The sequence below is a fragment of the Monodon monoceros genome, unplaced genomic scaffold (genome assembly GCF_005190385.1).
Source record: "Monodon monoceros isolate NGI ecotype Baffin Bay Population unplaced genomic scaffold, NGI_Narwhal_1 Super_Scaffold_3, whole genome shotgun sequence".
Classification (NCBI taxonomy): Eukaryota; Metazoa; Chordata; class Mammalia; order Artiodactyla; family Monodontidae; genus Monodon; species Monodon monoceros.
In genome coordinates this window covers 39,662,851-39,676,826 of record NW_021703780.1, presented here as the reverse complement: position 1 = coordinate 39,676,826, position 13,976 = coordinate 39,662,851, and the positions used below count along the sequence as shown (strand labels likewise).

At 42.2% G+C, this 13,976-nt stretch overlaps 1 protein-coding gene across 1 annotated transcript in view; it reads right to left on the bottom strand.

Moving 5' to 3' along the window:
* The window catches only part of NUDT3 (nudix hydrolase 3), a 56,651-nt gene that overhangs the window by 41,747 nt on the left and 928 nt on the right, over positions 1 to 13,976 (bottom strand). The window lies entirely within an intron of this gene.

Below are 13,976 nucleotides of genomic sequence, written 5' to 3'. Positions count from 1 at the left end.
GGTTTCTGGGGTGGTAAGTGGGCTCTTCTTCCTCTCCAAGAGGGGCTTTCTCCAAAAAGCAGAGAATGCTCTGAGGAAGGAAGAGTGGGCCAGAGACCCTAGAAATAATAAACACTTACCCCCTCTCCAGAGACACACCCACTTCCAAAGTTATTCACAGAACGACTCCAGAAACATTATTCTATGCTCTCTGATTTTCTGCCAGAAAAATCAATCATTCAGTACACTCCAAATCCCTGCACCATAGCCCCAAACTCTTCTCCAGAGGCTCTCCAGTGTATGCCATTGCCTCAACTGCCCTTGGCCTCTTCTGCTCAGTCTGACCACAGCATACTCTCCCCCAAGTCTCCTGATCAAGTCCTCTGCCAAGTCCTTCCAAGCCACACACCTTCTCAAACCCAAGAAGAATTCATCTCCCTTCTTCTTTCTCCCACAGCACTGTATTTCTACTTTAAAAAAAAAAAAAGTTTAATTATAAAAGCAAAGCAATCCACAGGGATTATTTTAAATAAATATAAGTTGCCACACTGGTTTTCTTTCATGCATTTAAAATTATTTCTTAGACCTGCAATAAAGTACTAATTTTTAATGGTACATCGTATTAACATCATGAAATAAAAATAAGTTAAATTTTGAAAGATTTCCTGGTTCCAGCGGCGGCTCCAAAGTTCAAAACTGGTAGGGTTCTCTGCTGAGCTTTTTGTTTTCAAGTCCGTGGGGATGAGGAGGAAAAGTATCTTTCCCCCCACCCCAGATATTGGTTGGGTTGGTCCCTCTTAACTTCTCTCTCTCCCAGCACAGACTGGGGGCAGAGCAGGGAGGCAGGCAGAGGATAAGAGCTTTCTTTATCCAGAGAAAGGCTTCTCTTTCCCTTTTTCCTGCCTTATCAATGGTAGCTGCTCCATAAACGATGATCTAAGTGAAGAAGGAAAGATGGTGGACGGCTTACAGTGCCATGCTCCTATGAACAGGGCTCACCATCACCAAGTACTCTGTCTGCCCTGTCTGGTACCTTTTCTAACACTAAAATTGCCACAAAAGATGAAACCAGAGGATCACTGAACTTACTGTAAGATCTTCTACTCCAAATACCGCACTATATTGCAATTGCTGGCTTATCTATCTCCACTGTCAGATTGTAAACAACGTGAAGGTCGGAGCCTTGTTCACTGAACACAGAACAGTGCCTACAGCTCAAGAAGCACTAGCTAAATTAAAATACAAACAACTGAGGTTCAGAAACTCCCCAAACCATCTTCTTATCACAATTTACTACAACCCCAAGTTAGAAGTAGAAATTGCCTTTTTCTTGGTTTTATATTTACATAGCTAACACTGAATATTAACTTGTGCCAGCCCCTGGACCAAGTGTTCTATATAATAAATCATTTCACTTCATCTTCCCACACTACAATGAAATAGGAAGGTACTATTATTACACGGGAGGAAATGACGTGTAGAGATGTAAAGTAATTGGCTCAAGATCACAGACTAGTGAGTGTAAGGGCCAGGGCTCCCTCCCTGACTGACTCCAGGGCCCAAGCTCTTCACCACCACAGACACCAAAACTCAAATGCCACCATATGGGGCCTGGGTAGGGTGTAAGTGTGTGAAGTCCATCAGATTATTCTGACAGAGACACATCATGTTTCCAAAGTAAAGAGGTAAGAAGAATATTTTCATCTCCACAAAGAAATCAGCACTCTCCCATTTTTCTTGAAACATGTAGCCTTTTTTATCTTCCATCTTCCCACTTTTGAGAGAAATTTACAAGGGTACGAGAAATATTTGACCTTCCTCTTAACTCTACCTTCAGAAGGCAAGAACATCTCAGCCACCACAATAAATGGCAGCTGACCCTGGGCCCTGGTATCACAGAGACCACAGGGAATGGGATAAGGGCTGTTGGCCAACTGAAGGGGGCGGAGAGTCCAAAGAGCAGCCACCACTCAGCTCTGGCCATAGTCCTCACATAGGAATGCTAACCCAGTGCTGCTGGATCTTCTGATTTTTCAAGAAAACCCTAAAGACCAGATTTCTTATTTGAAATTTTTCAATATTAGTATGTTGGCTACTAATTTTTTTAAATTCTTGGGCTTCCCTGGTGGCGCAGTGGTTGAGAGTCTGCCTGCCGATGCAGGGGACACGGGTTCGTGCCCCAGTCCGGGAGGATCCCACATGCCGCGGAGCGGCTGGGCCCATGAGCCATGGTCGCTGAGCCTGTGCATCCGGAGCCTGTGCTCCGCAACGGAAGAGGCCACAACAGTGAGAGGCCCGCGTACTGCAAAAAAAAAAAAAAAAAAAAAAAAAAAAATTCTTTAATCATCTTGCAGCCCAAACACAGCCACAAGCCAACAATTTATGGTCCTCACAACACTTTAGGACAAACAGGCTTTCAAGGGCTATATATCCAGGCCTCTGACTTTCCATGGCCTACCTGGCCCCATGTCTCCCACCTGGAATATTCTTTGTCAGCTACTCAAATCCAACCAAGACATTTAGGTGTGGTGCCACACACCCCATAAAATTGTCCCTAATATTCCACCTCATCTTCAGACTCCTTCAAATTCCTCTCCATCACTTTTGTATTTTACATTTTATAATCTAAACTGCATCTTGCAAAAGTTTAAAGCTCCTCAAGAGCTCAGATTCTGTATTCTACACACCTTAAACCCCTCAGTTTGAAGTATTCTTTATAGATACAATTACTTTTGTACTAAACAAAAAAATTCCTTTTTGAAAGAAAAAGTCACTCAGAGTGCCTGGCTGAAGGATGATACTAAGCTTGCTCCTTATTAAACAGTGTCAACACCATGACAATACCACAGAAATATAGTTATTACATACAGAGACCTCCTAACTCATTTTACCAATGAAATCTAAAGGTTCCGTCTTATTATTTAATTTATTTATTTAATTTTATTGATTGATTGGCTGCGCCGGCTCTTAATTGCAGCACTCGGGATCTTCGCTGTGGCATTCGGGATCTAATTTCCTGACCAAGGATCGAACCCGTGCCCCCTGCATTGGGAGCGCGGAGTCTTAGCCACTGGACCACCAGGGAAGTCCCTCGTCTTATAATTATTAAAGGCAGTCTACTCAAACTACAAAACCTACTGGGAAGAAATAAGCATTGCAGTGATAGGTATAAAAACCCTGAGTCAGGGCTCAACACACTCAGTAAATGATGACTGAATGTAAGTCTAGTAAATGAGTCATTTCTGCAAAGAAGAAAATGAAAAATTAAATAATCAGAAGTTCCCATTACTTAAAATATATTAGCTCATACTACTCACTATAAAAACTGTTTTATAAAAGCATATAACTTTTCTTATAGCATATTTTACTAGGATTCTTAAATATTCAAAGAAACATCACCATCCTTCCTCTTTCTTATAGAAGTAGAAGCACTGTATGTCTAAGTTCATATCCATTTCTGTTCATCATTGCTAAGCTGCTCTCATAAAGCAAATGAGAGAAGTGTTAAATAACAGACTCAAAAAAGATTTTCCAGGCAGTTCTTTTTTTTTTTTTTTTTGCGGTACACGGGCCTCTCACTGTTGTGGCCTCTCCCGTTGCAGAGCACAGGCTCCGGACGCGCAGGCTCAGCGGCCATGGCTCACGGGCCCAGCCGCTCCGCGGCATGTGGGATCTTCCTGGACCGGGGCACGAACCCGTGTCCCCTGCATTGGCAGGTGGACTCTCAACCACTGCACCACCAGAGAAGCCCTCCAGGCAGTTCTTTAAAAGGACTTTACCCTTTTATGAACAAAGAGATCAATTAACTGTATACAAAGAAAGTCTACCTAAGGGATCATTTCTTTTTTGTTTATGTTACTCTTCTCTTTAAAACATTTTGTTTCTACTTGCTTTAAATTTTTATTCTTCTTGTAATAATTTTTTAAGATGGAGTAGAAATTCACTGTCTTTATCTCCTTTTAGAAGTGCTCACAAAATACTTACCACAACATAAGATAATGCTTTTTTTTTTAACATCTTTATTAGAGTATAATTGCTTTACAATGGTGTGTCAGTTTCTGCTTTATAACAAAGTGAATCAGTTATACATATACATATGTCCCCACATCTCCCTCCTGCATCTCCCTTCCTCCCACCCTCCCCATGAGATAATGCTTTATGACACTTGAGTTACTAATTTTCCACTTTAAAAGGAGTTAAAAAGCATCCTACACTGCTTACCAATTTTTTAAAGTATATTTGGACAAAGCACACAAAAACCACGCTCTTACCCTGCCTCAGATACGTAACCAAAAGTGGACTGTTTCTACGAATCTGGTTACACTAAGAAAGCAGCAGCAGAACACAGTTTAAAAAATAAGATGTCAGGGCTTCCCTGGTGGCGCAGTGGTTAAGAATCCGCCTGCCAATGCAGGGGACACCGGTTTGAGCCCTGGTCCGGGAAGATCCCACATGCCGCGGAGCAACTAAGCCCATGCGCCACAACTACTGAGCCTGCTCTCTAGAGCCAGTAAGCCACAACTACTGAAGCCTGCACGCCTACAGCCCGTGCTCCGCAACAAGAGAAGCCACCGCTATGAGCAGCCTGTGCACTGCAACAAAGAGTGGCCCCCGCTCTCTGCAACTAGAGAAAGCCTGCGTGCAACACGAAGACCCAACACAGCCAAAAAAATAATAATAAACAAAAATATAAATTTTAAAAAATAATAAAATAAATAAACGATAAGATGTCCAAAAAAGAGGAAAAAACCCACTCATGTTTGCTCTGAAATACTTTTGGTGCTTACATTTGAATATAGGTGTATCATTCAGTAATTTGTTTTTATTTCCAATTAAATCAGGAGGTTGCACTGTGATGACCTTCTTCTGTCAAGTCCTCCCATACCCAGCTCTGGGTTGGCACTTTGTGGGGAGTGTTAGGAAGAGAGAGAAAAGAAGTTTAAGGCATGGTCTACGAGAAGGAAAAAAATCCAGTTTTCTTCCTTCTTGAGTAGGGAAAAACCTAGTTCTTCCCTGTGAGTCTCCTTTACTACTCACACAGAATGCTTCACTTCTGGGACTTCCTTGGTGGCACAGAGGTTAAGAATCCACCTGCCAATGCAGGGGACATGGGTTCAAGCCCTGGTCCAGGAAGATCCCACATGCCGCGGAGCAACTAAACCCATGAGCCACAACTACTGAGCCTGTGCTCTAGAGCCCACGAGCCACAACTGCTGAGCCCGCTCGCCTAGAGCCCATGCTCCACAACAAGAGAAGCCACTGCAATGAGAAGCCCGTGCACCACAGTGAAGAGTAGCCCCTGCTCGCGGCAACTAAAGAAAGCCCGCGCGCAGCAACAAAGACCCAACACAGCCAAAAAAAAAGAATGCTTGACTTTTAAGACTTCTGATTACCAAATATGTGTGGGGTTTTCCACACCAAGCAAGTCTCTGAACACCAGCTGGGTGTCCTACAATTTAACTCAATTTTGTCACTATCTACCCAGAGGAAGTGTCTACCTGAAGATCCCACAGATTAAGGGCTCAGTCCTACAGGACTGTCCCTCTCCCCCTTCAGACGCCAGTCACAAGCCCAGGTGCTTCTGACCAACCAGCTATAGATCGAAAGTTCCAATCACCCCCACTCCTTGGGTTCCATTAATTTGCCAGAGCGGCTCACAGAACTCAGGGAACACTTGCTTACATTTACCAGTTTATTAAAGGATACAGATGAACAGCTAGATGAAGAGATACATAGGGTAAGGTCAGGAAGGATCCTGAAGTGCAGGAGCTTCTGTTCCCATGGAGTTTGGGTACACCACCCTCCCAGTGTGGATGTGTTTGCCCACTGGAAGTTCACCGAACCCCACAGAGGCTTCATTACATAGGCATGATCAATCATTAACTCCATTTTCAGCTTATCTCCCTTCTCAAGAGAATGGGGGGCAGGGCTGAAAATTCCAAGCTTCTAATCATGGCTTGGTCTTTCCAGTGACCAGTCCTCATCCAGGAGCCATCCAGGTGCCCACCCAGAGTTGCCTCGTCAGAACAAAAGACACTCCTATCACCCAGGAAATTACAAGAGTTTCAGGAGCCCTGTGTCAGGAACAGAGGTCAAAGACTAATATTAGATTAAGAGACACTCCTACTGTTCTTGTCACTTAGGAAATTACAAGGGTTTAAGGAGCTCTATGCCAGGAACCGGGGACAGAGATCAATATATATTTTCTATTATCTCACAGCCTGTCTCAAGAAGAGCTGAAAAGCCACAATTCCGTTCAGAATTCTACTTGCTCCCCATTCCACAGCTGGGGACAAAGGCACATGGCTAAAGTGAACAGCATCCTATCATATTTAGGCTCATACATTACCTTGAAAAGGAAGGTACTATGGCTTAATCAACTCTGAGTAGTCTAAACGATGAGAGTTCAGAAATCAGCAAACCCAGTCTGACTCGGACGACTGCTCAGCTGCTTTTCAGGAGCTTGAAGGCAAGTAGCTTCCCCGTGACAGCACTCTCCTAACACACACAGCCCACTGCCAACACATCCCCAGCCTCGCAAGAACTGAACCTACACACACACACACACACACACACACACACACACACACACACAAACCACTCCATTCCCAGCAGTTCCCCACTCTAGAAGAATCCCTGGCACTTAAGGTAACCAAACCCTCAATAAAACTAGGTAAGTGTTGAAAAGTCATACATACTCGAGTGGCCTGGGTTCAAATACATTTCTAGGAAAAATTGGCAAGCCTTTGTTCTATTAAACAAAAAATGTCCTCCAACCTTTTATTAGCAATGCATTGCAGTACTAACTTTTATAAGCTAACTACCTGACTTGTGTGCAACTGCCTACTACACACACACACACACACACACAACCTCTGAAAGAAGAACTGAGGGTGAGAAACGGTGTGGCTAGAGAAGACGGGTGGGAAGATTTACCTTTCACTCCATATCCTTTGTACCTTCTGAATTTTGTAGTGTGTGCATATATATTACCTATTCAAGATAGTCTTTCTGAGTAAACTACCCTGAAAAGAGTGTAAAGAAACTTTAGGGTCTCTACTTCGGGTCCTTTCAGACTTATCTCTTGAAAAGATTACAGTACTTTATTTTATCTCCACCTGGATATTACTTAAATACAGCTTTTTCTCATCAACTCTTTTACCATCCTATTCACTTTACACCTCATATTCAAAGGAAGGAAGGTGGTTTCACGGGATGTTACTGGTTTGTTTGCTGGCTGGCTTTGCAGGACGGGGTAAAGGAGAGCCAGGAAAACTGGAAAGGTGACAAGGCCCCACAGGATCTGATTCCCTCCCACCTCTCTAACATCTCCAGCTATACTGGCTGGCTTCCAGTTCTTCCTCCTTCCCAAGCTCATTCTCCACTTGGGGCCTCTGTAATCGCTCTTCCATCTACCTTGCCTTTCAGGGACCACCCAATCAAAATTTGCCAATTCCCCCCCCCACCCCAATCTCAGCCACATCGTACACTTACTTTCTGCTCAGCACCCACCACTGCCTAAAATCATCAAGTTCACTGATATTTTTGCTCATTTACTGTCTCCTGGCATTTATATCAGATGCTTCACAAAAGCAATGACTTCCATTCCACCTTGTTCATCACTGTGTCCCCAGAACAGTTTCAAACCTGGAAGTAGACACTCAGTAAAAGTCTGTAGAACAAATGAGTAAATGAATGAATGAATATAAGAATAAACACTTTTCCCTATTCAAAGGGTGAGGAAGCAAAGGCTTCAAGAAGGCTTGGAAAAACATTGTGAACACTCGAGCACCCATGTTACTTTAAGGCAGAAATTCTCAAACTGGATTCAAGAAGTTTTCTTGGGTGTTGCGAGGATTTTACTCAGAAACTCAGGTGCATATGTTTTATTACTAAATTTTAAGTTTGAACCTTATTTCCAAATTCAATTCTTTATTCTTCTTTTAACCGCATAACATCTTATTATCTTTTTTGCCTATGATGGTTACTTTGTTCTGTTTCACGTTAACCACCATCAATCAAATGCTTTAGACTCAGCACCCATAAACTTTCCATTGTGTTTCTCTTACTCTGACCTACATAAAGAACAAAGCAATAATGACAGGAAAATTTTATGGGCATCCCTATCAACCTTCATCTTCAAATTAATTACGTTAATATTAACTAAACTTTAGAATACCGATTTGACATACATTGTTGACTATGAACCACTACCAACAAGTCATTAAAACAGTATCCACTACTTGATTGTAGTCTGTTGGTGCATTTATTTACTTATTAATAAAGGGTTCCAGGCTATGAGCAAAATGAAAATCCTTTTCCCTCAGGTACTGCACCACTAGGGCTGGGGATCAGCACATTATATCAATTAGCCAACACAAATCCTGTGAGATGGCACAGACTCTCAAGTTCAGCATCTGAAAGAAATCCTAAATGTCCTATGATGGGATGATCCAATAAGATTCTGAAAGTATTTACAACCAAATACACACATACTTTTGATGCGCTGATACTCAAGATTATCAGACACCCTGTCACTAAGACTGGAAATATGAAAAGAACTGGGAGACTTCTCTGAAACCTACATACCAACACATTATTGGTAGACACTAGCATTCGGTATATTTTGGTTATTTTCAGTTCCTCCACTAGACTGCAAGCTTCTTGAAAGTAGGGACTATGTGTTCATTCATTCATTCACACAGTCAACAAATAATATTGAGCATCTACTATTGTTCTAACCACTGAGGACACGGAAGTGAATAAAACAGACAAAAGAGACAAAAATTCCTATCCTCAGGGACTAGCTTGCATTCACTTGAGAGGAAACAGACAATATATAGATGAATACATAGCATGTCTTGATGGTGACATGTGATGCCAAGAAAAAAAGCATAAGAGATGCACAATGGACTGGTGTTATCTTATACATAGTGATCATTAAAGACCTGTCTGATAAGGTGAAAATTAAACAAAGACCTCAAGTGAAGGAGCGAGCCATGCAGATAATATGGGGGAGAAACAGCACAGAAGCCAGTGGGCTGGAAGAGAGGGATGAGTAAGAGGGAGAGTGGTGAGAGATGAGGTCAGAGCTATAGCAGGGGACCAGACCATCCAGAGTGCTGAAGATCATGGTTAAGACTTTGGATTTACTGAGACAGAACACCACTGGAGCAGAGGAGTGACATGACCTGACTTCTGTGTCAGAAGAATCACTCCACCAGCTGTAGTAGTGAAGACTAGAGGGGTAAGGGCAGAAGCAGGGAGACAAGTTAGGAAGATAAAGCAATAATCCAGGCAAGAGGCAATAATGGGTTAGGCTAAAATAGTACAGTGGAGGGACTTCCCTGGCAGTCCAGTGGTTAGGACGCCACGCTTCCACTGCAGGCAGCACGAGTTCCATCGCTGGTTGGGGAACTAAGACCCCGGAAGCTGTGCAGCCAAAAAAGAAAAAAAAAGTGTGCTGAAGGAATGAATAAACAAATGCATTCTTGAACAAGAGCCCTTCCTTTTTGTACTATTTTATGAAAAAGAATATAGACTGCTTCACACCCAGTATATACATAACACTCTGTTTATTGAGAAATGAGAATCACCCAAAAGCAAAAGATTAGGGCAAGGAGTGGAAAAGAAGAATGAAGACTGCAGTACAATTTCAGACCAGAATTCACATCTTGGGAAGTAGGTAGAAAAGGAGGTAATGGGAAAAACATCTGACTAACCCGTATTTATTAGGCAGACACAAGGGAAAGGGCGTGTGTGTGTGTGCATGCGTGTGCACGCACGCACACAAAGCCTCAGAAAAGATTTAGAGAAATGAGGATCAGAAGTGTCCAGTCAGATGACTGGATCCATTCACACATGGTGATCCTAGAACAATGTAATACTGTACACGACCAAGATATGCTGAAAAACGACTCCCTGGTCCAGGAACCAGCCTGGGATCCACTAGAAGCCCTTCGTCATGGTTTTCGCCCCTGGGATTGCCACCTGAGCCTTACTCCCCACTCTAGAGCCCGGGGGAAGGTATACTCGGCAGGGACGTCCTTCCACCTGCTCCTCTGGGCATTTTTACTGACACTCAGGCCACCAGAGACTCCACTCACTGAGGATCTTCGATGTCAATCATCTTCTCATCCAACCTAGTGAGCTCAAGGATCTGAGAAAATGAGAACCAGGAGCCCCATGCCAAGAGATGCAGGGCTCCTGATGGAAAAGCTCAACAAGCAAAACTAAGACCTTTAAGGACACTTGTCCTCTCCTTTTAGAAACAGTTGTAATGCACACGGAAATCTAACTGAGATGATCCTATCAGTACTCACTTTTCTCCCTCAGTAAACACAGACCCCTTAGGAGCAACTTCAACTTTCCCAGGCACTGTGATGCCATCCAATGTACAGTCAGTACCACCAGACTTTCTAAGAGTACTGCACATTGCTAGATACTCCAACTGTCGAAAATGCCTGTGTTACACTCCCCTACTCCCAGTCCAGGGAGGGCACACAGAGTACAAGCAATCCCACCCCTAGTATCTCTCACTTTCTGTAAGCATGGAGGCTCCAAAGGAAAGGAATGGAGGAAGAGGGAAAATTTCACTGGAAGTGCTTCAGGAAGGCCCAAGGTGAATAACATGACAAAGATGAATGTCGTATCACCCAACTTAGTTTCTATGAAGAAAAAAAAAAACCTGGGACTTCCCTCGTGGTACAGTGGTTAAGACTCCACGCTCCCAATGCAGGGGGCCCAGGTTCAATCCCTGGTCCAGGAACTATATCCCACATGCATGCCACGACTAAGAATTCACATGCCACAACTAAGGAGCCCACGTGCCGCAACTAAGACCCGACGCAACCAAATAAATAAATAAATATTAAAAAAAAAAGAAAAACCTGAAAACATTCATGAAGTTATCTATGTGCAGAGTCCTTCTAGACTTTTAAGACTCCTTCCCTCTCCATCTTTTTCAGTATACTAATCCATATTAATTGAGCAGCAATATTTTTAGTGACTTGAAATTATTCCAAAACATTTGAAATACTTTTCACAAAACCATTCCAAAGCATTTGAAACACTTCTCACAAAACCATTCTTTTTGAACTCAAATTTCACCAGCTGACGTCATATTAATTACACTGCATAACTACAATAACAAGTACAACGAACATAAACAGATATAGGGATAAATATAACTGAGTCTTTGTAAACACATGATTGATTGGCTGGGAGGCCACATGCTCCGGGGCCTGTCAGGCCCAGCAGCTTACAGAGTAAAAGCAAGTGTTCAGGGCACCAAGTGGTTAAAACAGAGGCTGGGCAAGAGACTGTCCACAGTACATCAGGTTCAAAGCACTGTAAGAAATGTTAGTTGGACTTCCCTGGTGGCGTAGTGGTTAAGAACCCACCTGCCAATGCAGGGGACACGGGTTCGAGCCCTGGCCCGGGAAGATCCCACATGCTGCGGAGCAACTAAGCCCGTGCACCACAACTACTGAGCCTGCGCTCTAGAGCCCGCGAGCCACAACTACTGAAGCGTGCGTGCCTAGAGCCCGTGCTCCGCAACAAGAGAAGCCACCGCAATGAGAAGCCCATGTACCACAACGAAGAGTAGCCCCCACTCGCCACAACTAGAGAAAGCCCGTGCAACAAAGACCCAACACAGCCATAAATAAATAAATAAGTAAATAAACTTATTTAACAACAAAAAAAGAAATGTTAGTTATCAGGATTGCCCCAACCTAAAGATATTAATTTATCAAAATGTGTCACCATAATTAGTAAAACGTCTAAGGAGGGGGATTTTCCTGCAGTTGATGCTTGCTTATCAACAGGAAAAGCAGCCAGAGGTTTGAAGGAAAGGGAACTCATTTTCATCATGTTGTTTAGCCTGTCCCACTAGCCTCTAAGCTCCCTCACTGTCTGTCTCCTTTTAACTGTATCACAGAACCTGACACTTGGTGAGTGCTCAATAAACTTGCTCAGTAAACTTGCTGGATATGTTCACACACCCTAACCTGGATCAGTATTATAGCTGCTATCACTGCTGGCCTATAAATAAAATTTTCTGGGGCTGGAAAAATGGAATGTTAGAAGGTTTGACTCATGGTCTGTTATCTGCTAATACTTTCCATCTCTTTTTCTTTACATTGTAAGTACGCTTCCTGACATTGGTTAACTAAATTTATAAATCAGGGTCCTATTCATACTTACATTATTGTTGTATTAATGCTACTAGTATTCTGTAACCTATTCTATCTTGATTAAAGCCATTAGTGCTCATTAAAAAATAAAATTGGGTTGAATGTCCTATTGAGTTTGAATTTCACATTCCCACAATGTGTGGCAGCTAATACTTCCAGTTTCTAGCACTACTATTGAGAACATAAAAGTTCTCCGGGAACTAACAAATTACTTCCCTTCCAACACAATTATATAATCTGAGAGTTGAATGGCACCCTAGAGATTATTTTGTGGTCCAAAATCCCTCCCAATTAAGGGTTCCAATCGATAACTACTCAACTTTTGGGGGCAGGGAGGGATGTAAATCTTTAAATCCCACATTACAGAATGCTGCACCTATACAGCATTCTGTATAGGAACACACAAAAGAGCCTATACAATAGGCTCTTAATACATATTTGCTTAACTGAACAAATCTAAAATAGGTTCCATTTCATTATTTTCTCATTCTTCCTAGGCTTTAGCTGTAACATCTACTGAATCTGAATGAAAGATCTGCATCAATCTTCTGCTCATTAACCAATGTTCAAAAAGAAATTCAGCAAACTCCATGATCAGTCAAGTGTTTTAACAATGATGCTGCTTGTACCAGTACATAAAACTTTAACAGAAAATGGAAAATCAAGTCTTCATTACTTTGCTTATGATCTATAAAGGGTTTCCAACTTACCCAAAATACTCACGTGTTCTCAATTTCTAGTATGATTTTTTTAACAAAGTCTTGCATCATTCATACAAGTAAATTATACACCCTTCTACTTATAATTGGGGTGCTCACAGATTTAACCATAGTGTTATAGTAAGACATGTTATTATGCTAATTAGTTTTCCCTCTAGTTAACAGCCTGTCATCTCATCTGATTTCCCATAATATGATATGACAATGAAGAGAACAAAGCCTCTGGAGCAGTAAACACCGCCAATAATTCTACTTAACTCAAGCATATATTCCAAAACAAGTACATAATTTACAGCAAGGCCCTGCTTAACAGGCTATTACAACGCATCTGTTTTGAGGACTTTTACAATATATTCTAGGACACAAGTATACATTTCCAAATGCAGTTTCCTACTGTTTTGCTGAAAGGGAACACACAAAATCTCTCAACAGCACAATTACAGTGCTTTTAACTTTTTTTTTTCAGGCAATAAATTCCCACTTCCTCCTAAATATCTTTGGACAGCAACTTCTGGCAACCCATCTGTGTCTTTCATCACAACTTCTTTTCATAACTAACGGGTCAAGTTCTTTTCTCCCCATTTCAACACGATGTACTGTACTTGCAGCCCTGCCACGATAGCCCACTGCTGAATGCCGGAATACAGCATTTTGAATTTCACTGTCCTTTATTGTTTCCAGTTTAACTGCCATTTTACCACCATACACACGAGAGAAACGCGTTCCCACAGGCATCTTATGAATTTCCGAAGCAGCTATTCTGTGAGGATTTACAAAACATTTGCCTTCTCTGAATTCCCTTTATCACCACAGAAACGGCTGTGAGGAGCTGAGATTTTTTTAAGTACCCTATGCAAAAAGAAACTGATTTTAAGCATTTCTATTCTGCAAGCAAATTTAATCCTAAAGGCCTTCCTATAGGGCAGTGGAGGAATGTCAGGGCAAAGATCTTAAATACCGCTTTTGGCCTTCCCAATTAAAATGAAAAATTTTCAACACACAAAGATTATCTAATCAAATGTCCTTTCTTCTCAGGCTACACCCTAAGGGCTACCCAGAGCAGTGTAAAATAAACAACTGG